The sequence below is a fragment of the Rhinatrema bivittatum genome, chromosome 7, assembly GCF_901001135.1.
Source record: "Rhinatrema bivittatum chromosome 7, aRhiBiv1.1, whole genome shotgun sequence".
Taxonomy (NCBI): Eukaryota; Metazoa; Chordata; class Amphibia; order Gymnophiona; family Rhinatrematidae; genus Rhinatrema; species Rhinatrema bivittatum.
This window is the reverse complement of record NC_042621.1, coordinates 93,957,187-93,980,637: the sequence shown is the minus strand read 5'-3', so window position 1 is coordinate 93,980,637 and position 23,451 is coordinate 93,957,187. Positions and strand designations below refer to the sequence as shown.

Below are 23,451 nucleotides of genomic sequence, written 5' to 3'. Positions count from 1 at the left end.
TTAAGAGAGAACTATCTTACTCCATATTTGAGCCAGAATACTTGTGCTTTCAAAATTTATAATTAATTTTTCAATCTTCTTCCAGGTTTTTTAATTCCATTTTCCACAGGGTGAATCAATTTAGACCAGAAGTGGGAAACACCAGTCCTAGAAAGCCACAAACAGGTCTGGTTTTCAAGATATCCACAATGAATATAGTTGAGGTGCACTGCATGCACTGTTTCCATTGTATGCAAATATAACTCATGCATATTCATTGTGGATGTTCTGTTTGTGGCATTCCAGGGTTGGAATTGCCCACCTGTGTACTAGACCATAAAGTGTGTTGCATGCATGGAAATTCTGAATCAATTTCAAAGCCCATTCAGCTGGACAGTGCTTTACATGTCACAATACTTGTGTATGAATTGAATGTTATGAATGTATGGAGAAGCCCCTGAGATGCAGTGTGTGGGATTCTCAACTGTACCTTAATTTTTGAGCTCTTTCATCTTTTGTATTTATACTGTACTCACACTCCATTTACTCTATCTCTTCTATATTTATTTTCTATATAATATTTATTACTATATTACTATGTTTAATTGGTTATCTATTCTATTTGTTCCATCATTATTGTTAGTTCTATTGTTACCTGTTTTATTGTTCAACTGTTCTATGTAAAGCCCACTACTCTTTTTGGGCATTTAAAAGTTGTATGTAAACCGGATTGATTTGTAGTTCCTACAAGAACTTCGGTCTATAAAAATTAAAAATAAATAAATAAATAAATAAATGTATCATTAACTTGGAGCCGGCACCCCTGTGGTAGCTTCTTCCCTCTTGGCCTCTGAAATCCAACCACAGCTGAAGTATGAATGCTGGTACAGAGGTTGACAGGAACAGGTACAAAAATTTAGAAGAGTCAGCAGATGGAGGGTAAAAGAGAACAAGCATATGTAGTTTGCCCTCTTTGTTTCCCCGGAACACGCTAACAGCAAACTTGTAGCCCAACAGTCCTGCTCAGCCACATGATGATTTTGGGAGCAATGGTGGCCATGATCAGGCTATCTGGAACTGACTTCCACAGGTGAATCTGACTCAGCTGCAGCTATCATCCCCTCACCCCTGCAGCTGCTGGAGATGGGATGGTGGCAGGAGGGAGGTTTGTGGTTTATTCTTGGAGGGGTGAGTAATAAATGCCATTAAATAAATGAGGATGAAAAATTTCAGACCAAGATGAACAAGGATCATCACCTCTCCTGGGGTAAGGAAACGGAACAGAAGTCTCAGAAGACATTTACTTATGCTTGGCACCTTTCAGAGATCATGGTCTCCTAGGGTACCCAAGACCAAGTCTTGGTAATACCAGTCCAAGGATGTATTCTACAGATTCAATAATTCTAAATGCACATATAGGGATGCATGCATGTGCAATTACCTCTACTTCTCCTGCAGTGCTGCCCATTCATCCTCAAAATGTTTCAAAGGAGAGAGTCCAAGGTCTAAGCTCACCACAAGTGACAAGGTTACTTCCGATAAAGCCCTATCATCAGTTTCAGACAGATAATATGAGACCTTGATTGACTCAAGTAGCAAAGAGTCTGCTGGATGGTTTCATGCATGGTTTCAAAATTTCCTATTTGGAGCCCCAGAGCAACACTTGTGCAAAAAATGCTCCATCTGCCCAGTACTTGCCTGGTTAAGTGTGCTATAAGCGAGAGGCCAAGCAGTTCTTGGGCAGGATGGCTGACTCATTTGCTACAAGACTATGCCAAAATTTGGTTTCCCTTTAAGGGGTGTTTCCTAAGAAAACTCCAAACTCTACCTTATACCCAATTTGTCATACCCTGTAGGCATTCAATGAATGTCTTCCTTCCCGAAGGCTTGCTTGGTCTAGTATACATCCTTTGACGATGCAGTCACTTGGTGAGAGAATGTGGTCAAAGAATAATTATGGTTAAAGCAGCCACTGAGTCAGCTTCCATTTCCTCTCAAGTCCACACTTACGGTTTCTAATTGTTGGGTTTTTAGGTTCAAGCTAGTTCTACTTCAGTAAGTGTATGCGAATAGGGTGTTCAGTCTCTTATGCTTATTTCAAAATGTTCAGCACATTTATGCACTGGGTCATTGCAAGCTTCTCAGGCAGTAGCAACATAGCACACTAACTAGATGACATCCTACTCGTAGGCCTGACTGTCCTGCATATGTGGATGTATTACGAGCCTCTTGCTCAATAGCCAAACAGTTTGGGATATCACTGAGCAAGGTAAAAACAAAACGAACAATAGATCCGGACTTTCCTCACAACTGAATTAGATTCACGATAAATCATGCCCTGTTTGCCATCCGAGAAGCTGACGAAGATTTCAGAGTTGGTGTCAGAACTTCTGCATGCAAAGTCATCCTGCAAACCTTGGCCATTGAATTCTGCATACAGAGTGGCCAATGGACCAAGTGTTCAACTGCAGGATGTCAATGTGTATTGCTATAGCTATCCTGCAGTTAGCATGGCTATTGCAAGACAATTCGTACATGTGAAGTTTGTTCCTCCAGGATTACAATGGCAACTCGCGATGGCAGCATGTGCCAGTCTTGCCCAAGGACCTCAAATTATTTTTTTTTAAATGTATTTAAGGGCCTCCATTACACAGAAGAAATAGATAGAGATTTAATGGAAGATATTAACAAAATTGTTATAAAAGGAGAGGCGTTATTGCTAGGGGATTTCAACCTGCGGGATGTTGATTGGGACATCCCAGCTGTGGTGACTTCTAGAAGTAGGGAGGATTCTGGATTCGCTGCAAGGAGAATTGTTTTGTCAATTGATAATGGAACCCACATGAGAGGGGGGTGATATTGGACCTGGTGTTTACCAACGGGGATGGTTTCTGATGTTATAGTGAAAAATCATCTGGAATCCGGTTACCACCAGATGATGTAGCTCAGTATTAGAGTGCAGAAAATGAAGGTTCATTTAAAGATGAGGGTCCTAGATATGAGGAAAATTAACTTTGTTAAAATGGGGGACCAACTCAAAAAGTCATTAGCTGAATGGGATAATCTAGGGGAAATAGATGAGCAGTGGGCAAAACTAAAAAGGAGATATTATAAGGGCAATTAACCTTTTTGTTAGAAGTGAGAGATAGAGGGAAGTGCAAAAGTGGCAGTGTGAGACTCAAGAGCTGAAGGAGAGGAATATGTAGAGGCTGATGAAAAAAAAAAAAAGCAAAATTGGAGGAGGAGGAATAGCCTAGTGGTTAGAGCAGTGGGGTATGACCCAGGAGACCAGGGTTCAAGTCCCGCTGTCGCTCCTTGTGACCTTGCCTTTACCCTCCATTGCCTCAGGTACAACCTTAGATTGTAAGCCCTCTGGGGATAGGGAAATACCTACAGTACCTGAATGTAAACCGATTGAATATCTGAGATATCACATCAGATTGAATGTCGGCATATAAAAAAATAAATAAATATTTGTGTTCAGGGTTCAATGTAGAAGCACCAGGAGCAGGACCACTTAAAACAAACACAAATAAGATTGGAAGTGAGATAAACCTCATCGATTATCAGAAAAGTGTGTTTGTGAGGAGCTAACTAAACCAGATAAGGTGATGGGGCCACATAGATACATCCAAAGATATTGAGGGAACTTGAAGTCCTGGCAGCTCCACTGGCAGATCTTTTTTTTTTTTTGTATTAAAGCTTTTATTAGCAAACAAGAAAAAGAACGTAAACACAGTGTACTCTCCACATTAGTGCATACAAACCCAGAAGACATAGTACACCACAAGTATGCTAATACACATTTATGCTTCACCCCTCCCACCCCCCCACTACCATATGTGATACAGAAATGCAATCCCAACTAGGAGATCTGATGGTCAATAGAAATATTATTGGAGGCTCAATGGACTCTCAGCAAGCACTGGAGATGCATACATAATGGTAAACATATATCCTACAAGTCATATCTAATGCAAGTGTCATGAAAGAAATGTCAAAGGAATGAACTCGAGTTCATTTTGCATTATAGGTGGCATACCACGATATAAAGGGGCCCCACACTGCTTGATATGAAGGGAGTCGATGGCGCCGGACAGCTGTGATATGTTCCAGTGTTTGTATTTTAGTCAAATGATTGATGATTAATTTCAAAGGGGGCACGGTAGGGCTTTTCCAGTTGCGGGCCAGAGCAAGTCGAGAAACTATACAGATCTGTTGGCAGAGCCTCTGCTGATGGGAGGACAATCCCTCAACAGGCGTATCCAGTATGGTATAGATAGGATTTGATGGTAGCTCCTGCCCCACCAATTTTGATAGCCATGTAAGAATCTCTTGCCAAAATGGGGTAATAATTGGGCAGCTCCACCATATGTGTAGATATGACCCTATATGCCCACACTGGCGCCAACATACTGCCGATGATGTAGGGAACATCTTAGACAACCGCAAGGGAACATAGTGCCAACGGTATAGCATTTTGAAACAATGTTCTTGGAGAAGAGCAGACAGTGAACACCGCCGTGCACTCAGAAATCGACCCTCCCAGTCCTCCATCGACCAGGTCAAATTAAGTTCAGCTTCCCAGGCTAAGGAGCAACCAAGCTTCGTCGATTGCACACCTTGAAGTAGCATGTATATCTTAGAAGTCGTTTTTTTAAGACCATAAGGTGAAGAGCTTATAGATCTGTGCAACCACTAACTTGACCCTCTCTCTGAAGAAATTCACTCCAGTACACAGGCACATCAGTGAATCTTCCTTGGATTTCAGGTAGGAGGGTCTGAGGCCAGTTGAGTCTGCAGGCACTCATCTCCATGGCAGAGACTCTCAATGCCATCTTCAAAACATCAAAGGTTGATCAGACCATGTGCTTTTCACATGCCATTCGTTTGTCCACCAGTGACTGAAGGTCATTGTGTTGCTTCCGAGGAAGCTGCTCGGCCACCTCCAGCAGCTGCTTCAGTAGGTCCTATATGTACTGGCCCATTAACAGCTGGTAGGAGGCTATGCAGGCAATAAGCATAGCTCCTTTTCTTCCAAGGTTTTGAAATCCTTCCCTGGAGGCACAGAGCATAGGTCCTAGTTCTCTTGATCCTCTTAAAAATGGATTTGACCACTACAGATTGGTAAGGTAACTGCCTCTTTTCAAATCTGGGAACCTTTCTGATAAGGTAAATCATATCTGCCTTCTTATTTGGAAGAGCCACAGAGAATTCTCCCACATCCTCATCTGTACATCCTGAAGGATCTCATGAGCTGGCACTGCAGCAGTTTCTTTTGGAGGCTCCACAAACTGGAGGATGTCCAGCATCTTATTCCTGGACTTATCCTCCTTCAACGAAGGAAAGAGAATGGCCTCCACCAGTTTTTTAATAAACCTGGCAAAGAAGAGGGCCTCTGGAGAGGACTTCCTTCTCTCCGGTGAAGAGGGGTCTGAAGGGAGACTTGTCGATTCCTCTTACTTAGAGATCTCCATAGCCATGCCCCCCCAAGTATTCTCAGTCAGAATTTGACTGATATGCTGGTAGTGAAGACCAGAAGGTGCCCATCCTGCAGACAAGACCTCAGAAAATAGAGAACATGTCTGCTGGGACCTGGAATCCAAGGAATTCCTGCATCTTGGGGAAGCTTCCTCCTCCATTTCTGGATAATGTTGCAATTAAGATTTTGGTAATAGCTATGGTTAAGGGGGTGTTAGATTACTGTGATGGACTACTGGATTATTAAAATTACAACTAATTCAGAACAGTGCTGCATAGCTGGTTTGTGGAATATGGTGTCTTCTTTTTTTGGCCTTGTAACACTGGCTTCCGGTTGCTGAAAGGATGAGTTTAACGAGTTTTAAGTTACTAACAATGATCTTCTGTTGTGTCCATTTTAATGGTCCATGATATTTTCCATAGTGTCGAGTTCTTACAGTATCCTAGGAAGCGCATTTGGAATACTCATATTGATAGAAATTTAGATCTAGTAAGCACTCTAAATGTGCTTTTACAGTAGTAGCAGCCCCTCTGGCCTGGAATAATTTATCAGTGTTGGTTAGAAACTAATTTGAGATATAGAAAATTTTGTAAACTACTTAAGGCCCATTTGTTTTCTGTCTGGTTTTCAGAGGAGGAGGATTTAGGGCTGGCTTTTAAATAACAACATTTAAAGGACATTTAATATCCAATCTGAAATAACTGGTACTTTATTGACAATTGATTTAGAATTAATCAGTCCTATGCAAAGTGTAGAGTTTACATCCACTTTTGAAACAGATGAAACAGAACCCAGATATCTTGACCACTTATGTTTGTAGGAATAATCCACATAATGCCCTCAGATAGATGCATTATGGATCATTTGAAAACATTTTAAGCTAGAATAAAGAATCCAAAAAAAGTCAGCAGAACAAGTTGTGTAGTTAATAGTTTCTAATTCTCAGAGGCCCTTTAGTGACATGCCATTAAAGCTCACACTGAAGGCAGTGAGTTGCAACAGGTCAGCAGATCCCTGGACAAAGACATTGGACTAAATGGATGGAGCCAATGCTCCTAGCTCTTCTGGGGTTAATGCACATAAAAAAATAAATATATAAAAAAGCCTCAAGGTACACACAGTCACTCAGCACTCACAAGAAAAATTATCTGGACAATTTACACTCTGCTTCCTCATTCTTATTAGAAGGACAATACTATACTTCCACTGCTATCCTTTCCCTTTCACATATGGAATTTCTATCCACAAAGATTCACGAGTGCAGTTTATATCCTGCAGAACGTTTAACCTACTTGACTTTGCCTTCCTTAACAAACAGTGCTACCCCATCTCCAACTGGATAGATTTTGTATCCTGATATCACAGTGTGCCATTGGTTATCTTCTTTCCTCCAAGTCTCTGACATACTTATTATGTCTATCTTCAGCTAGTGCCATAAATTCTAATTCTTTAATCTTATTTTTTTTAGACTTCTGGCATTTGCAAAGAAAAAAATAATTCTGTGTGTTTGTTCCTCTTGCTTATTATTAGCAGTTGATTCAGGTAATTTGGGTACATTTATATTTGTCTGCTTGCCAACTGAAACCCCACCCCCTTCTGATCTATATTAGCTTTAATCATGTCTTCCTAGCAGGATAGTTTAACTTACTTGATTTAACAGTATCTTTAGAAGACACTTCAGTCTGAACCATGCAATCTTAAGCCACTGTTGACATTCCCCTAAATTCTAGTTTAAAAGTTTTTCTCTCATTTATTTTCAGTGCCAGCAGCCTGGTTCCACCCCAGGCAAAGTGGAGTCCATCCCATCAGAATAGGCTCCCTTCTTCCCCAAAATGTGTCCCATGTCCTAATAAATCTAAAAGCCCTCTTCCCTTACCATTGTTCCATCCATGCATCGAGACTCTGGAACTCAGGCAGAATTCTAGGGTCCTGCATGTGAACATCTGTGAGAGTGTTACTCTCGAGGATTTGGATTTTAATTTTGTTTCTAAAAGCCTACATTTGTTTTCCAAAAGCATCCATGTCATTGGTATATACATATATCACAACAGCTGGCTCCTCCCCAGCACTCTCTAAAATCTCATCTAATGCGTGAGGTCCACTACCTTAGCACTAGGCAGGCATGTTACCAAGCAAGCCTCATACCCACCAGCCAATCAGCTACCTATATTTCTAAAATCCAATTGCCCATAATAATGGCAGTGTTATACCTTTCCATCTGGCACACACCTCTGGAGACACATCTTAAATGCAAAAGAATAAGCCATCTCCTGGAATGCAGGTCCCAGCTACAGGATGAGTTAAGAACATAAGAACACGCCATACTGGGTCAGACCAAGGGTCCATCAAGCCCAGCATCCTGTTTCCAACAGTGGCCAATCTAGGCCATAAGAACCTGGCAAGTACCCAAAAACTAAGTCTATTCCATGTTACCGTTGCTAGTAATAGCAGTGGCTATTTTCTAAGTCAACTTAATTAATAGCAGGTAATGGACTTCTCCTCCAAGAACTTATCCAATCCTTTTTTAAACACAGCTATACTAACTGAACTAACCACATCCTCTGGCAACAAATTCCAGAGTTTAATTGTGCGTTGAGTAAAAAAGAACTTTCTCCGATTAGTTTTAAATGTGCCACATGCTAACTTCATGGAGTGCCCCTAGTCTATTATCCGAAAGAGTAAATAACCGAGTCACATCTACCCGTTCTAGACCTCTCATGATTTTAAACACCTCTATCATATCCCCCCTCAGCCGTCTCTTCTCCAAGCTGAAAAGTCCTAACCTCTTTAGTCTTTCCTCATAGGGGAGCTGTTCCGTTCCCCTTATCATTTTGGTAGCCCTTCTCTGTACCTTCTCCATCACAATTATATCTTTTTTGAGATGCGGCAACCAGAATTGTACACAGTATTCAAGGTACGGTCTCACCATGGAGCGATAAAGAGGCATTATGACATTTTCTGTTTTATTCACCATTCCCTTTCTAATAATTCCCAACATTGTTTGCTTTTTTGACTGCCGCAGCACACTGAACCGACGATTTCAATGTGTTATCCACTATGACGCCTAGATCTCTTTCTTGGGTAATAGCACCTAATATGGAACCTAACATTGTGTAACTATGGCATGGGCTATTTTTCCCTATATGCATCACCTTGCACTTATCCACATTAAATTTCATCCGTCATTTTGATGCTCAATTTTCCAGTCTCACAAGGTCTTCCAGCAATTTATCACAATCTGCTTGTAATTTAACTACTCTGAACAATTTTGTATCATCTGCAAATCTGATTACCTCACTCCTCGTATTTCTTTCCAGATCATCTATAAATATATTGAAAAGTCCAGCATATAATGCAATATAAAAGTCAATTGTTCCGTCAAGCAAATAAGGCAGGAAGAATGTTGGCGTGCACAGTCAAAACTATCAAACCTAAATATTACATAACAGCCTTGGTAGACAAAAAATGTGATTTATAGACTTTCACTAAATCTATCACTAATATCACGCTTGAGTATTATCAAGCTTTATATTCTAACAAATCACCTAGGGTAAAGGTATAAGACAATCAAATATAAAAATTCCATTAATTTATTAGGTGTATTTTATTTAATCTCTTTATCAATGACCTACAAAAGGACTATAAACAATTAATTGCTAAGGTCAAGGGTAACAATGCATTTGTTAATATAAACCATTAACTGACTTAATATGAAAAATTTCCCTCTTAATCTCCTAATTGGGGGTAACTTTAACATAGAAACATAGAAATGACGGCAGAAGAAGACCAAACGGCCCATTCAGTCTGCCCAGCAAGCTTTCACACTTGTTTTTATTCTCATACTTATCTGTTACTCTTGGCCCTTAGTAACCTTTTGTTTCTATTTCCCTTCCACCCCCGCCATCAGTTGGGCAACATTGGGATCAAAGGTAACGTACTCAAATGGTTCTCTTTCTTTCAATCTAATAGAATATTCCAAGTCAAGCTGGGCAATCATATATCTGATATCTTCCATATTGCTACAGGTATCCCTCAAGGTTCAGTACTCTTGGCAACACAATTCAATATGTATATGCTCCCACTGTGCAAATTACTGGTGGATTTAGGAATTACATTCTTCCTGTATGCTGACGACATACAGTTCTATATTCTATTCTCCAAATCATTTGAAAATACAGCATTGACACTTTCAACCTATATGAAAGTAATATAGCAGGAACTATCACAAATTAAACTAACAATAAACCCTAAACAGTCTGAAATCATGTGGTTACGTAGAAACTCTTTGATAGCTAAACCACTGGCTCTAGACCTGGGTAATTTTCAAATTACTACTTCAAATCAAGTACGGTATTTAGATATCCAGCTAAAGCACATCAATAAATTAATACAGGTTAAGCCAAGTTGCGTATATTACATCAGTTGAAACCATTATTAGCTTTCAAAGACTTCCAAACTGTACTGCAAACTCTAATTTTCTCAAACCTAGACTTCTGTAACTCTTTATTCCTTGGTCTTCCCACATGTCTCTTAAAACCATTACAAATACTTCAAAATGCCTCAGCAAGAGGCATTTTATTAGCAACTAGGAAATTTGATCACTGATTTCACTGCACTGGCTGCTAGTACAATCCCGAATCTATTTTAAAGTATCAACATTAATATTCAAAATCATTCATTCTAGTGACACCGGTATGATAGGCATGACATTACAACCATATACACCGCAGCAAACATTAAGATCTCAAAATAAAGGACTACTGACTATCCCCTCAATATGGGGCACACACCCAATGCATGTAAGAGATTGTGTGTTTTCCATAGCAGGCCCAAAACTTTGGAATTCCCTACCTGAGACGTTACGTACGATACAGACAGATTTAAATGTGAGTTAAAAACATCAGAATAGAGAGATCTACAACAAAGAGAAAGACGAGATACTAATTGATACATGAGGAACAAATTTAACGAGACTGTAAGAAGCTCAACATAAAGTACTATGTGAAATGTGTAACTTGTTTCCTGTACTTCACGCATGTCCTCGATCTTTATTTAAACTGTATTATAACATTTCTTCTGGTAGATGTTAATGCCTGTCTATGAATTCTACCTCTGTAACCCAATGTGTGCTGATTTATAGCTATGAATGTTATTTTGTAAACCATTGTGATCTTTACATGGAATGACAATATATAAAATGGCAAAATAAATAAATATAACAACTCAGACCAGGGGTCCAACTGGAATTCAATGGAGATTACAGCCTGAATTATATCATGATAAAGATTTTTGCAATTATCTAAAGGTTAAATGGAAAGAATATGTGGAAGTTAATCATCCAGCAGATATTTCTGGAGATAGTTTTTGGAATGCTGGAACAGCAGTGATGCAAGGACACCGCTCATAAAAATAAAACATAGAAACATATAGAAACATAGAAATGACGGCAGAAGAAGACCAACCGGTCCATCCAGTCTGCCCAGCAAGCTTCACACATTTGTTCTCATACTTAACTGTTTCTCTTGGCTCTTAGTAACCTTATGTTCTAATTCCCTTTTCACCCCCACCATTAATGTAGAGAGCAGTGCTGGAGCTGCTTCCAAGTGAAATATTAAGTTTGATTAGTTGGGTAAGCGGCAGCATAGCTCTCTGCCATGAAGCAGAGGGCAATGCTGGAAATGTGTGAAGTATCAGTTTTTCTTTTCCCCTGTCATTGAAGCAAGGAGTCATGCCGGACATGCACCGAAAGTGAAGAATGCCTTGAAAGTCACATTAACTATCATCAAATATTGAAAAGCCTAATAATTGGTAATACCTATAAGCCCATGAACCCATCCCTGTTTTTTTTTTCTTTTTTTCTTTTCTTTTTTTAATTGGGAGATGGATGCCCTTCATCCTTCTACTCTGTGAAGGTGGACACCTACCACCGGCCACTGGCATCCCGCTCCGTTAATGCCTCTGTGGCTACTGCCGCTCCATGTAGTGTTTTACTACCTGCTCTTTATATGCGTCCTCTAGAACTGATGGATCCCATCCCTGGGTTTTTTTATTATTTATTTAATTGGGAGATGACAGCCCTCCATCCTTCCGCTCCGTGAAGGTGGACACCTACCACTGGCCACTGGCATCCCGCTCCGTGAATGCCTCTGTGGCTACTGCCGCTCTGTGCAGTATTTTACTACCTGCTCTTTATATGGACACCTACCACTGGCCACTGGCATCCCGCTCCGTGAATGCCTCTGTGGCTACTGCCGCTCCGTGCAGTATTTTACTACCTGCTCTTTATATGTGTCCTCTAGACCTGATGGATCCCATCCCTGTTTTGTTTTTTGTTTTTGTTTTTTATTTAATTGGGAGATGACAGCCCTACATCCTTCCGCTCCATGAAGGTGGACACCTACCACTGGCCACTGGCATCCCGCTCCGTGAATGCCTCTGTGGCTACTGCCGCTCCGTGCAGTATTTTACTACCTGCTCTTTATATGCGTCCTCTGGACCTGATGGATCCACAATATTTATCCCATGCCCCTTTGAAGTGCTTCACAGTTTTGGACTTCACCACTTCCTCCGGAAGGGCATTCCAGGCATCCACCACTCTCTCCGTGAAGAAATTCTTCCTGACATTGGTTCTTAGTCTTCCTCCTTGGAGCCTCAGCTCGTGACCTCTGGTTCTGCTGATTTTTTTCTGTTGGAAAAGGTTTGTCATTGTCTTTGGATCGTTAAAGTTTTTCAAGTATCTGAAAGTTTGAATCATATCACCCCTGCTCCTCCTTTCCTCCAGGGTGTACATATTTAGATTCTTCAATCTCTCCTCGTATGTCAACCGATGAAGACCCTCCACCTTCCTGGTCGCCCTTCTCTGTACCGCCTCCAACTTGTCCTTGTCTCTTTGTAGATACGGTCTCCAGAACTGAACACAGTACTCCAGGTGAGGCCTCACCAAGGACCTGTACAAGGGGATTATCACTTCCCTTTTCTTACTCGATATTCCTCTCTCTATGCATCCCAGCATTCTTCTGGCTTTTGCAATCGCCTTGTCGCATTGTTTCGCCGACTTCATATCATTAGACACTATCACCCCAAGGTCTCTCTCCTGCTCCGTGCACATCAGCCTTTCCCCCCCCATCGAATACAGTTCATTCGGATTTCCACTCCCCAAATGCATGACTTTGCACTTCTTGGCATTGAATTTCAGCTGCCATATCTTCGACCACTCTTCCAGCTTCCTTAAATCCCGTCTCATTCTCTCCACTCCTTCCGGCGTGTCCACTCTGTTGCAGATCTTAGTGTCGTCCGCAAAAAGACAAACCTTACCTTCTATCCCGTCCGCAATGTCGCTCACAAAGATATTGAACAGGACCGGTCCCAACACCGATCCTTGCGGTACACCACTTAAAACCGCTCTCTCTTCAGAGAAAGTTCCATTTACCATCACGCATTGTCTTCTGTCCGTCAACCAGTTTGCAATCCAGGTCACCACTTCGGCACTCACTCCCAAGCTTTTTGTTTTATTCACCAGTCTCCTGTGCGGAACCGTATCAAAAGCTTTGCTGAAATCCAAGTAGATGACATCTAGCGCTCTTCCTTGATCCAATTCCTTGGTTACCCAGTCGAAAAAGTCAATCAGATTTGTCTGACAGGATCTTCCCCTGGTGAATCCATGCTGCCTCTGGTCCATCAATTCTCCGGACTGTAGATATTTCACTATTCTCTCTTTCAACAGTGACTCCATTACTTTTCCCACCACCGAAGTGAGGCTAACCGGTCTGTAGTTACCAGCCTCTTCTCTGTTCCCACTCTTGTGAAGCGGGACCACCACCGCTCTTCTCCAATCACTCGGCACCACTCCCGTTTCTAGGGATCTATTGAACAGGTCACACAGCGGACCCGCCAGCACATCTCTGAGCTCCCTCAGAATCCTTGGATGAATCCCATCAGGCCCCATGGCTTTGTCCACTTTCAGATTCTTTAGCTCTTCCCATACATTTTCTACTGTAAAATGATTTTCATCTATTCCACTACCCTCCAGCTTCTTGTGTAGAAATGGTCCTTCTCCAGGGTCTTCTTTAGTGAATACAGAGCTGAAGTATTCATTTAATATTTCTGCCATTTCTTCGTCTCTCTCCACACATTGATCATTTCCACCTTTCAATTTCACTATACCACTATGGACTTTTCTCTTTTCGCTGATGTATCTGAAAAATGTTTTGTCACCATTTTTTATCTCCTTGGCAATCCTCTCTTCCGCTTGACTTTTTGCCAACTTGATTAATTTCTTCGTCTCCCTCAGTTGAATCAAATATTCTTCTTTGTGCTCCTCCCTTTGGGATCTTTTATATTTTTTGAATGCTGTTCTTTTAGCTTTAATTTTATTAAATTAAATTAAAGTTAGGGATAAGAAAATTTTGAAATTGCATAATCAACTTAAAATATTAAAGAAACAACACATCCAGTCTCTGCAAGCTAATATACAAGTACAAATTGAATCTGTAATGAAATTGTTAAATCATTTATGTCAGAGAGGAGTCCAGCATATAATGCAATATAAAAGTCAATTGTTCCGTCAAGCAAATAAGGCAGGAAGAATGTTGGCGCGCACAGTCAAAACTATCAAACCTAAATATTACATAACATCTTGGTAGACAAAAAAGGTGATTTATAGACTTTCACTAAATCTATCACTAATATCACGCTTGAGTATTATCAAGCTTTATATTCTAACAAATCACCTAGGGTAAAGGTATAAGACAATCAAATATAAAAGTTCCATTAATTTATTAGGTGTATTTTATTTAATCTCTTTATCAATGACCTACAAAAGGACTATAAACAATTAATTGCTAAGGTCAAGGGTAACAATGCATTTGTTAATATAAACCACTAACTGATATGAAAAATTTCCCTCTTAATCTCCTAATTGGGGGTAACTTTAACATAGAAACATAGAAATGACGGCAGAAGAAGACCAAACGGCCCATTCAGTCTGCCCAGCAAGCTTTCACACTTGTTTTTTTTCTCATACTTATCTGTTACTCTTGGCCCTTGGTAACCTTTTGTTTCTATTTCCCTTCCACCCCCGCCATTAATGTAGAGAGCAGTGCTGGAACTGCATGTAAGTGAAATATCTAGTTTAATTGGTTAGGGGTAGTAACTGCCGCAATAAGCAAGCTACTCCCACGCTTATTTATTTACCCAGCCTATGCAATTCAGTCCTTGTTGGTTGTCTGAGTATAAATCCACTTTTATTCATTCCCCCTTGCTTTTGAAGCAGTGAACTGCGCTGCATATGTATTTCAAGTGAAGTATCAGGCTTAATTGATTCGGGGTAGTAACTGTCGTAACACGCAAGCTACACCCATGCTTATTTGTTTACCCAGACTATGTAATTCAGTCCTTGTTGGTTGTTTTCTGAATATAAATCATCTTTTCTTCATTCCCCCTGCCGTTGAAGCAGAAAGCTACGCTGGATATGCATTGAAAGTGAAGTATTTTATTTATTTATTAAATTTCTATACCGATATTAGTGGGGACATCATATCGGTTTACATCAAACAAAAATTATAGAATGGAAGTTACATAAAACAGGGAAGAGGAGAGGGAGGGAGAGGAACTAAGAGAACTTAGATTGAAAGTGCATAGGAATCAGGCTACTCTGTAACATAAGATAGCCAAGAGAGTTAACATTGAGCATAATAATTGTAACATAAAAGAACTAAATACATGGGTTCAGGGTGGGTTTGCATGGGGGGTTCAGATGTGTTTGCATGGTTCAGGTGGGTTTGCATGGAGTTGAGTAGGGTAATTATTGTTGATAAGCTTGTTTGAAAAGCCAGGTTTTTAAGTTGGCTCTGAATTTAGAGGTACCCCCTGAGATTGGGGGGGTAAAGAATTGCAGAGCGTGGGTCCAGCAATAGATAAGTCTCATTCCCTTGTGGAAGGTGTGCTTTTTTTTTTTAGTGAGGGTACGTGGAGGGTTCCATTATTGGAAGCTCTGGTGGATTTGTTAGATCGTACGGGGCAGAATGGCTCAACGAGCCAGTTTGAATTGTGTGTGTGTATAGCTTTGTGGGTCAGTGTTAGGGTTTTATATACAATGCAAGAGGGGATTGGAAGCCAGTGCAAATTCTTGAGGAGGGGTGTAATATGGTCATATTTGCGGGCGTTAGAAATGGTTCTTGCTTCTGCATTCTGCAACATTTGGAGGGGTTTTATTGTAGAGTAGGGGAGGCCTAGGAAGAGGGAGTTGCAGTAGTCCATTTTTGTTGAGAGAGTGGCTTGAATGACGGTGCGAAAATCACTGGCATGAAGTAATGGTTTCAGTTTCTTCATGACATTAAGTTTGAAAAAACCTTCCTTGAGAATAAGATTGATATTTTTTTTAGGTTCAGTTGTTGGTCTATCTGAACCCCAAGATTTCGTGTATCGGGCTGCCTTATGAAGGTATTATAGGCGGGATCATTTGCGATGGCTGGTTTAGAAGGTGATTGTTGGGAGATGAGAAGCAGTTCGGTTTTTGAAGCATTTAGAGCTAGGTGAAAGTCTGAGAGTAGAGCATTGATGGAGGCAAGACAGTTTCTCCAGTGGTCCAATGCGTTTGTCAGGGTATCCTGAATGGGTATGATGATTTGTACATCATCAGCATATAGGAAGAATTTGAGGCCGAGGTTGGATAGGTGTTGGCAGAGGGGGGTAAGGTATATTTTAAAGAGGGTGGAGGAGAGGGAGGAGTCCTGAGGGGCTCCCTGGGAGCGTGCATGGTAGGCGGATTCTGCATTGCCTATTTTAACTGAGAATTTTCTATTGGTGAGATATGATGTGAACCAGTGAAATGCTGTGCCCGAGAGGCCAATATGGGCTAGGCGGGTAAGGAGTTGCTTATGGCTTATAGTGTCAAAGGCAGCGGAGATGTCCAATAGGGCTAGTATATAGCAGGTTCCTTGGTCCATGCCTCTGAGAAGGAAATCGGTGAGGGAGAGAAGGAGGGTTTCTGTATTAAGGTGTTTGCGGAATCCAAATTGGGACGCATGCAGAATCTTGTTTTCCTCCAAATAGTCTGAAAGTTGACTGTTGACAACCCTTTCCATGATTTTTGAGATGAAAGGGAGATTGGAGATGGGGCGGAAATTGGCTGGGTCCTCTAGGTTCAAGGATGGCTTTTTTATGAGGGGTTTTACTGCAGCATGCTTGAGAGAGTCAGAGACAATGCCAGTTGATAGTGAGCAACTGATAATGTCAGCCAGGGGTTTGGCTATGGTGTCAGGTATAGTAAGGAGGGCTTTGGTAGGGACAGTGTCAGAGGGGTGGGTGGCTGGTCTAATCCTTTTGAGGATTGAGGCTATTTCCATGGAGGATGTAAGATCGAGGGAACTGAGGGAGGCAGCAGTAGGGCGTGGGCAGAGGGAGATGGGTTGAGGGTCTGGAGTGAATCTGAGAAGAATGTTTGCTATTTTGTTGTGAAAGTATAGTGCCAATTCTTCACATTTGCTGCCTGCCTCTTTGTCTGGGATGACTGGAGGGGCTGGCTTAGTAAGCTCAGTGACATAGGAGAAAAGGGCTTTTGAGTTGTAAATGTAGTCGTGAATTTTTTTGGCATGGAAGTCATGTTTGGCATTGAGGGTGGAGGTTCTGTATTGATGTAGTGTTGATGTGAAAGCGGATGTCTTATGGGGCAATGGGTCTTTATGCCATGCTCTTTCCTTTTGTCTGAGGCTGTTTTTCAGGCGTTTTAATTCAGTTGTGTACCATTGTTTTAGGTTTTTAGTGGAGGAGTTAAAATTGCATGTCGTAATGGGGCATAGTTTATTTGCAGTTTCAAGGGTGAGGGAGCTCCATGAGTTTATTGCGTCATCAGGATTGGAGCAGTTGAGGTTGGATAGGGCTTTGGACAGAGCAGAGCTAAGGTCCTTGCTGGGGCAGGATTTTCTAAAGATGATGGTGTTGGTGGCAGGGGGGGGGTGCGATATGGGAATCTTGATGGAGAGTGAGGTTTTGATGAGAGTGTGGTCAGATCAGGGAACTGGGGTGCATGTAGGGGTGTTGGGAGACTTGATGAGTGAGTTAATGAATAACAGGTCAAGCGTGTGGCCTGCTTTGTGGGTGGGGGAGGAGATGATTTGCTTGTAACCAATGGCCTCGAGAGAGTTTAGAAATGCTTCACAAGATGAGGAGAGGGGGAAGGCATCAACGTGGAGGTTAAAATCTCCTAGAATGATGGCAGGGATATCAATATTGACGTTGTTATTGATGAATTCGATTAGGGGGGAAGGGTTTAGCTCTAGGAGGTTGGGGGGGGGGGGGCGTAGACGAGGCAGATCTGTAGTTCTTGAGATTTGTAGAGCCCTATTTCGAGTCTGGGGGGGGGGGGGTTCAATGTTGATAGGCTTAAGGTTTAAGCGCTTTTTAACTGCTAGGAGGAGGCCTCTGCCTTGTTTCTTGGGTCTCGGAGTGTTGTAGATGTCATAGATGTGGTTAGGGAGTTGGTTGAGAAGGGCAATGTCAGTGGCCTTGAGCCAGGTTTCTGTAATGGCACATACGTCTGGCTTGCAATCAGTTAGTAAATCATCGAGGATGATGGATTTTTTGGAGATTGATTGAGCATTGAGGAGGATTATGGAGAGGGTTGCGAGTCCTATGAGTTGGGTAAGCGGTGAGATGAGGATGGGGAGAAGGGACTTATGTTGAACGGAGCATACTGAGAGGGGGGGGCGAGGCAGTCTGCGGGAGGGGGAAGTGTGTGCAGGGGATAGGGAAGCTTAAGTAGCTTGTCATAGTGGGAATGTAGGGGGACTGCAACGGGTGGTGGGTAAAGATGTCCGTGTGGGTTTGGGGTCACTGTAGGGTAGTGGGGGGGGGGGGGAGAGTGGGTGAATAGTGGAGCGGGTCTTGGACCATCGTGGGTGGAGCAATAGAACGACGATGTTGAAGCAAGTGTTATGTAAAATTAAACTGTACAATAGGTGCTGAGTTCATTTACAAGGTAAAACAGTAGATAGAGTACATACAGTATTGCTGAGCAGGTAATAGGTGGATATGTAGTCAGGAAGCAGGATGGAAGCGGTATTGTATGTAATTTGCTCACTTTGGTAGTCCAGCATTGAAAGAGCTTTACTAGTCTGGGTTGGACTTTAAAAGCTTGCAGCAGGAGGAGCTGATTGAAGTAGAGTTGAGGGACTCCAAGTCGGGATGCACAAAGGGGTGTACAAAGGGGCAGGTCCCTTAGGTCACGCTCCTTCGTGCGCATGACGCCGCTGAAGCAATCCCAAATTTAAATGGTTGCAAGGCCGTCTTCCCAGGCGTCAACGGGGAGGCGGCTCAAGTATCAGGCTTATTTGGTTTGGGGTAGTAACCGCCGTAACAAGCAAGCTACTCCCCGCTTTTTTGTGAATGCAAATCCTTTTTTCCACATTTCCTCTTGCCGTTGAAGCATAGAGCAATGTTGGAGTTGCATTAACCATGTGCATAGAAACATAGAAGTAACGGCAGAAGAAGACCAAACGGCCCATCCAGTCTGCCCAGCAAGCTTTCACACCTATTTGTTTTCATGGGTATCTGTTACTCTGACCGCTGAGGTCAGGGCCCTTATTGGTAACTTTTTGGTTCCAATTCCCTTCCACCCCCACCATCAATGCAGACAGCAGTGCTGGAGCTGCATCTAAGTGAAGTTTCTAGCTAATTGAATAAGGGTATTATCTCCAGGTAGTAGCCGTCATTCCCGTGAGCCACTCTCTCTTTATTCACATCCTCTAGACTTTATGGATCCACAGTGTTTATCCCATGCCCCTTTGAATTCCTTCACAGTTCTGGTCTTCACCACTTCCTCCGGAAGGGCGTTTCAGGCATCCACCACCCTCTCCGTGAAGAAATACTTCCTGACATTGGTTCTGAGTCTTCCTCCCTGGAGCTTCAAATCGTGACCCCTGGTTCTGCTGACTTTTTTCCAACATAAAAGGTTTGTCGTTGTCTTTGGATCATTAAAACCTTTCAAGTATCTGAAAGTCTGTATCATCTCACCTCTGCTCCTCCTTTCCTCCAGGGTGTACATGTTTAGATTCTTCAATCTCTCCTCATAAGTCATCTGATGAAAACCATCCACCTTTTTGGTCGCCCTTCTCTGGACCGCCTCCATCCTGTCTCTGTCCCTTCGGAGATCCGGTCTCCAGAACTGAGTACAGTACTCCAGGTGAGGCCTCACCAAGGACCTGTACAAGGGGATAATCACTTCCCTTTTCTTACTCGATATATATCTCTCTATGCAGCCCAGCATTCTTCTGGCTTTAGCTATCGCCTTGTCACATTGTTTCGCCGACTTCAGATCGTTAGACACTATCACCCCAAGGTTTCTCTCCTGCTCCATGCACATCAGCCCTTCACCCCCCATCGAATACAGTTCTTTTGGATTTCCACACCCCATATGCATGACTCTGCACTTCTTGGCATTGAATCTCAGCTGCCATATCTTCAACCACTCTTCCAGCTTCCTTAAATCCCGTCTCACTCTCTCCATTCCTTCCGGCGTGTCCACTCTGTTGCAGATCTTAGTGTCATCCGCAAACAGACAAATCTTACCTTCTATCTCGTCCGCTATGTCACTCACATAGATATTTAAAAGGACCGGTCCCAACACCGATCCTTGCAGCACTCCACTTAACACCGCTCTCTCTTCAGAGTAAGTTCCATTTACCATCACACATTGTCTTCTGTCCATCAACCAGTTTGCAATCCAGGCCACCACCTTGGCACTCACTCCTAAGCTTCTCATTTTATTCACCAGCCTCCTGTGCAGAACCATATCAAAAGCTTTGCTGAAATCCAAGTAGATGACATCGAGCGCTCTTCCTCGATCCAATTCCCTAGTCACCCAGTCAAAAAAGTCAATCAGATTTGTCTGACAGGATCTTCCCCTGGTGAATCCATGCTGCCTCTGGTCCAGCAATTCTCCCTACTGTAGATAGTTCACTATTCTTTCTTTCAGCAGCGACTCCATTACTTTTCCCACCACAGAGGTGAGGGTAACCGGTCTGTAGTTACCAGCCTCCTCTCCTCTCCAACTCTTGTGAAGCAGGACCATCACCGCTCTTCTCCAGTCACTCGGCACCACTCCCGTTTCTAGGGATCTATTGAACAGGTCATACAGCGGACCCGCCAGCACATCTCTGAACTCCCTCAGTATCCCCAGCTCTTCCCATACAATCTCTACTGTAAATGGAGTTTCATCTACTCCACTCCCCTCCAGTTTCTTGTTAACTAGCGACAGTCCTTCTCCAGGGTCCTCTTTAGTGAACACCGAACTGAAGTATTCGTTTAATATTTCTGCCATTTCTTTGTCCCTCTTCACACATTGATCCTTTTCACCTTTCAATTTCACTATACTACTTTGAACTTTTCTCTGATGTATCTGAAAAATGTTTTGTCACCTCTCTTTATCTCTTTGGCAATCCTTTCTTCCGCTTGACTTTTTGCAGTCTTGATTACTTTCTTTGTCTCCCTCAGGTCTACCAGATATTCTTCTTTGTGCTCCTCCCTTTGGGATCCTTTATATTTCTTGAACGCTGTTCTTTTAGCCTTTATTTTGTCAGCCACCTCCTTTGAGAACCAGATAGGTTTCATTTTTCTTTTGCTTTTCTTTACTTTTCTAACATATAGATTAGTTGCCTTGGTAATTGTTCCTATTAGTTTGGTCCACTGTTGTTCCACATCTCTCTTGTTCTCCCAGCCTTCTAGTTCTTTCTCCAGGTACTTCCCCATTTCATCAAAGTCCATGTTTTTGAACTGCAAAACTCGGGTCTTCGTGCTTCTTCTCCGTATCCTTTGTGTGATATGAAACCATACCGTTTGATGATCACTGGTGCTGAAGTGGGCGCCCACCTGGACATCAGAGACATTATCTCCATTAGTGAGCACTAAATCAAGTATAGCTCTCTCTCTCGTGGGTTCCATTACCATTTGTTTGAACAAAGCCCCTTACAGGGCATCCACTATTTCTCTACTATTGTTAGATTCTGCAGAAGGGATTCTCCAGTCTACATCCGGCAGATTAAAGTCCCCAAAGATCACCACTTCTCCCTTCTTTCCCATCTTTTCGATGTCTTCAACCAGATCTCTGTTCTGCTCTTCCTTTTGATTTGGAGGCCTGTAAATCCAATATAAATGGATGTCCCATCATCTTTTTTTTTTAGGTCAGCCCATAGTGCTTCTTCATTGCCCCATCTTCCTTGCAGCTCAGATGCTTGGATATTGTTTCTGACATAAAGAGCCGCTCCTCCTCCTTTCCTATTCTCTCTGTCCTTCCTTTATAGCCCAATACTGCCGTATCCCAATCATGAGATTCTGTGAACCACGTCTGTGACAGCAACAACATCCAAGTCCGCCTCCACCATTATGGCTTGCAGATCTGGGATTTTATTGCCCAAACTATGAGCATTTGTGCTCATAGCTTTCCAGCTTTTCTCGTTCAGGTTACTGCTTTCCTGGACTCCTTTTGTGACTTTAGTTGAGTTTTGTTATCCACTTCACCCTTTCCCTTTGCATTTGTGCAAAGGAAAAGATTAGCGCCTTTGATGACAGAATCATCCATCACAATGAGCTTTTTCCTTTGGTTACTGATCTGGAATTTCTGATTGCATTGGGTTTCTTCTTTCTTTTCAGATAACATTTTAATCTTTTTCTCAAGATCTTCTTCAGTATTTAATACAGTAAAGGCTTTTTGTACTTGTTGCACTTGATACAGTGTGTGTCTCCGCATCACAGGTCTAATTCTACCAGAGCCCACTGTAATCCTGTTATTTTTTGAGTTACTTAATGCCCTGTGTGAGTGGGGGGGGGGGGGGTAGACTTGTGGGCTACACAGCTGTGAAGAACGGGTGTCTGTGGGTCACAGGTCTTATCCTACCTGAGCCCACTGTAAATCTCTTTTTCCTTGACTTTTAGTTTTTCTGTGGTAATGGGGAATTAATTCCTGAATAATGTAAAGTGGGTGAGACTTTCTTTATTGAAGCTAATTCATCTTTAGCTTCAGCCAGCTCCTTTTTCAAGGAAGAGAGTTCTGAACAAATGGGGCAAGCCCTAAGTTTCCAGATGATTTCCCTCAGAATAAAGGCTCCACAATAGTTACATTGGATAGACCTCATTTGGTAATTTATTTAATGGTTAACACCTAAGGAAATACCAATTTACTAATTTATCTTGTTGCCAATTATGAATTTAGGCAGACTACATCAGAAAAACAAACCTAGGGGTGGGAGGGAGTTAAACAGTTAACCCTCGGTCAAGCTAGGTAGAGCAGGACACTTTCTGGAAGTTTATTTTGTCCTTGGCTTTAAATGATCCCACAGCACTTTGTGCCCCAATATGAATATCTAAACAGAGATTATTAGTGACAGCTAAATACAAATAAGAGAGATTCTATCTAATTAAAAGCTAGAATGTTTTTTTTCTTTTGAATCTTAAAGCAACCCAACAGCCAAGAAACCCCAACAAATTAATATACTATATCAATAACTAGACGAGAAAGAGACAATGAAATGAAAGCACAGAGCAATTATACACAGAAGCCTTCTACAATATTTTAAATTAATAAAAGCAGTTATATCTGAGCTGCACACTGGAAACAGTCTGGCTCCTCGCTTTGCACAATGGATCTATATATAAATGGATTTATATATAAAGATATATGACTGGGGTGGATGGGAATTATGAAACAAACACCACTCATCAATTACCCCTCCGGAAACAGTTTTCTCACACTTTCTCACAGCACAATTTACTTTTGTAAACTTTAAACAAAACAGAACTTTAATTCAACCAAACATTTTACTTCTGAGACAAGGAAAAATATGGCTGAAGATCTGTGGACAACAAAGAACTGAGTGGGATCTCTGCATGGCAGACACAGGATGGAAAGTCCAATGCAAGTCAGTTTAAAGAAATGTACCATGTCTGTATCATCACATCACCCACTTGTGTGGCTGATTAATGCTGCTGGTCAGAGAATA

The 23,451-nt window shown here is 41.9% G+C and overlaps 1 protein-coding gene across 1 annotated transcript in view; it reads right to left on the bottom strand.

Moving 5' to 3' along the window:
* Positions 1–23,451, bottom strand: part of NUP93 (nucleoporin 93) — a 223,416-nt gene that overhangs the window by 113,861 nt on the left and 86,104 nt on the right. The gene's annotated exons all lie outside the window — the stretch shown is intronic.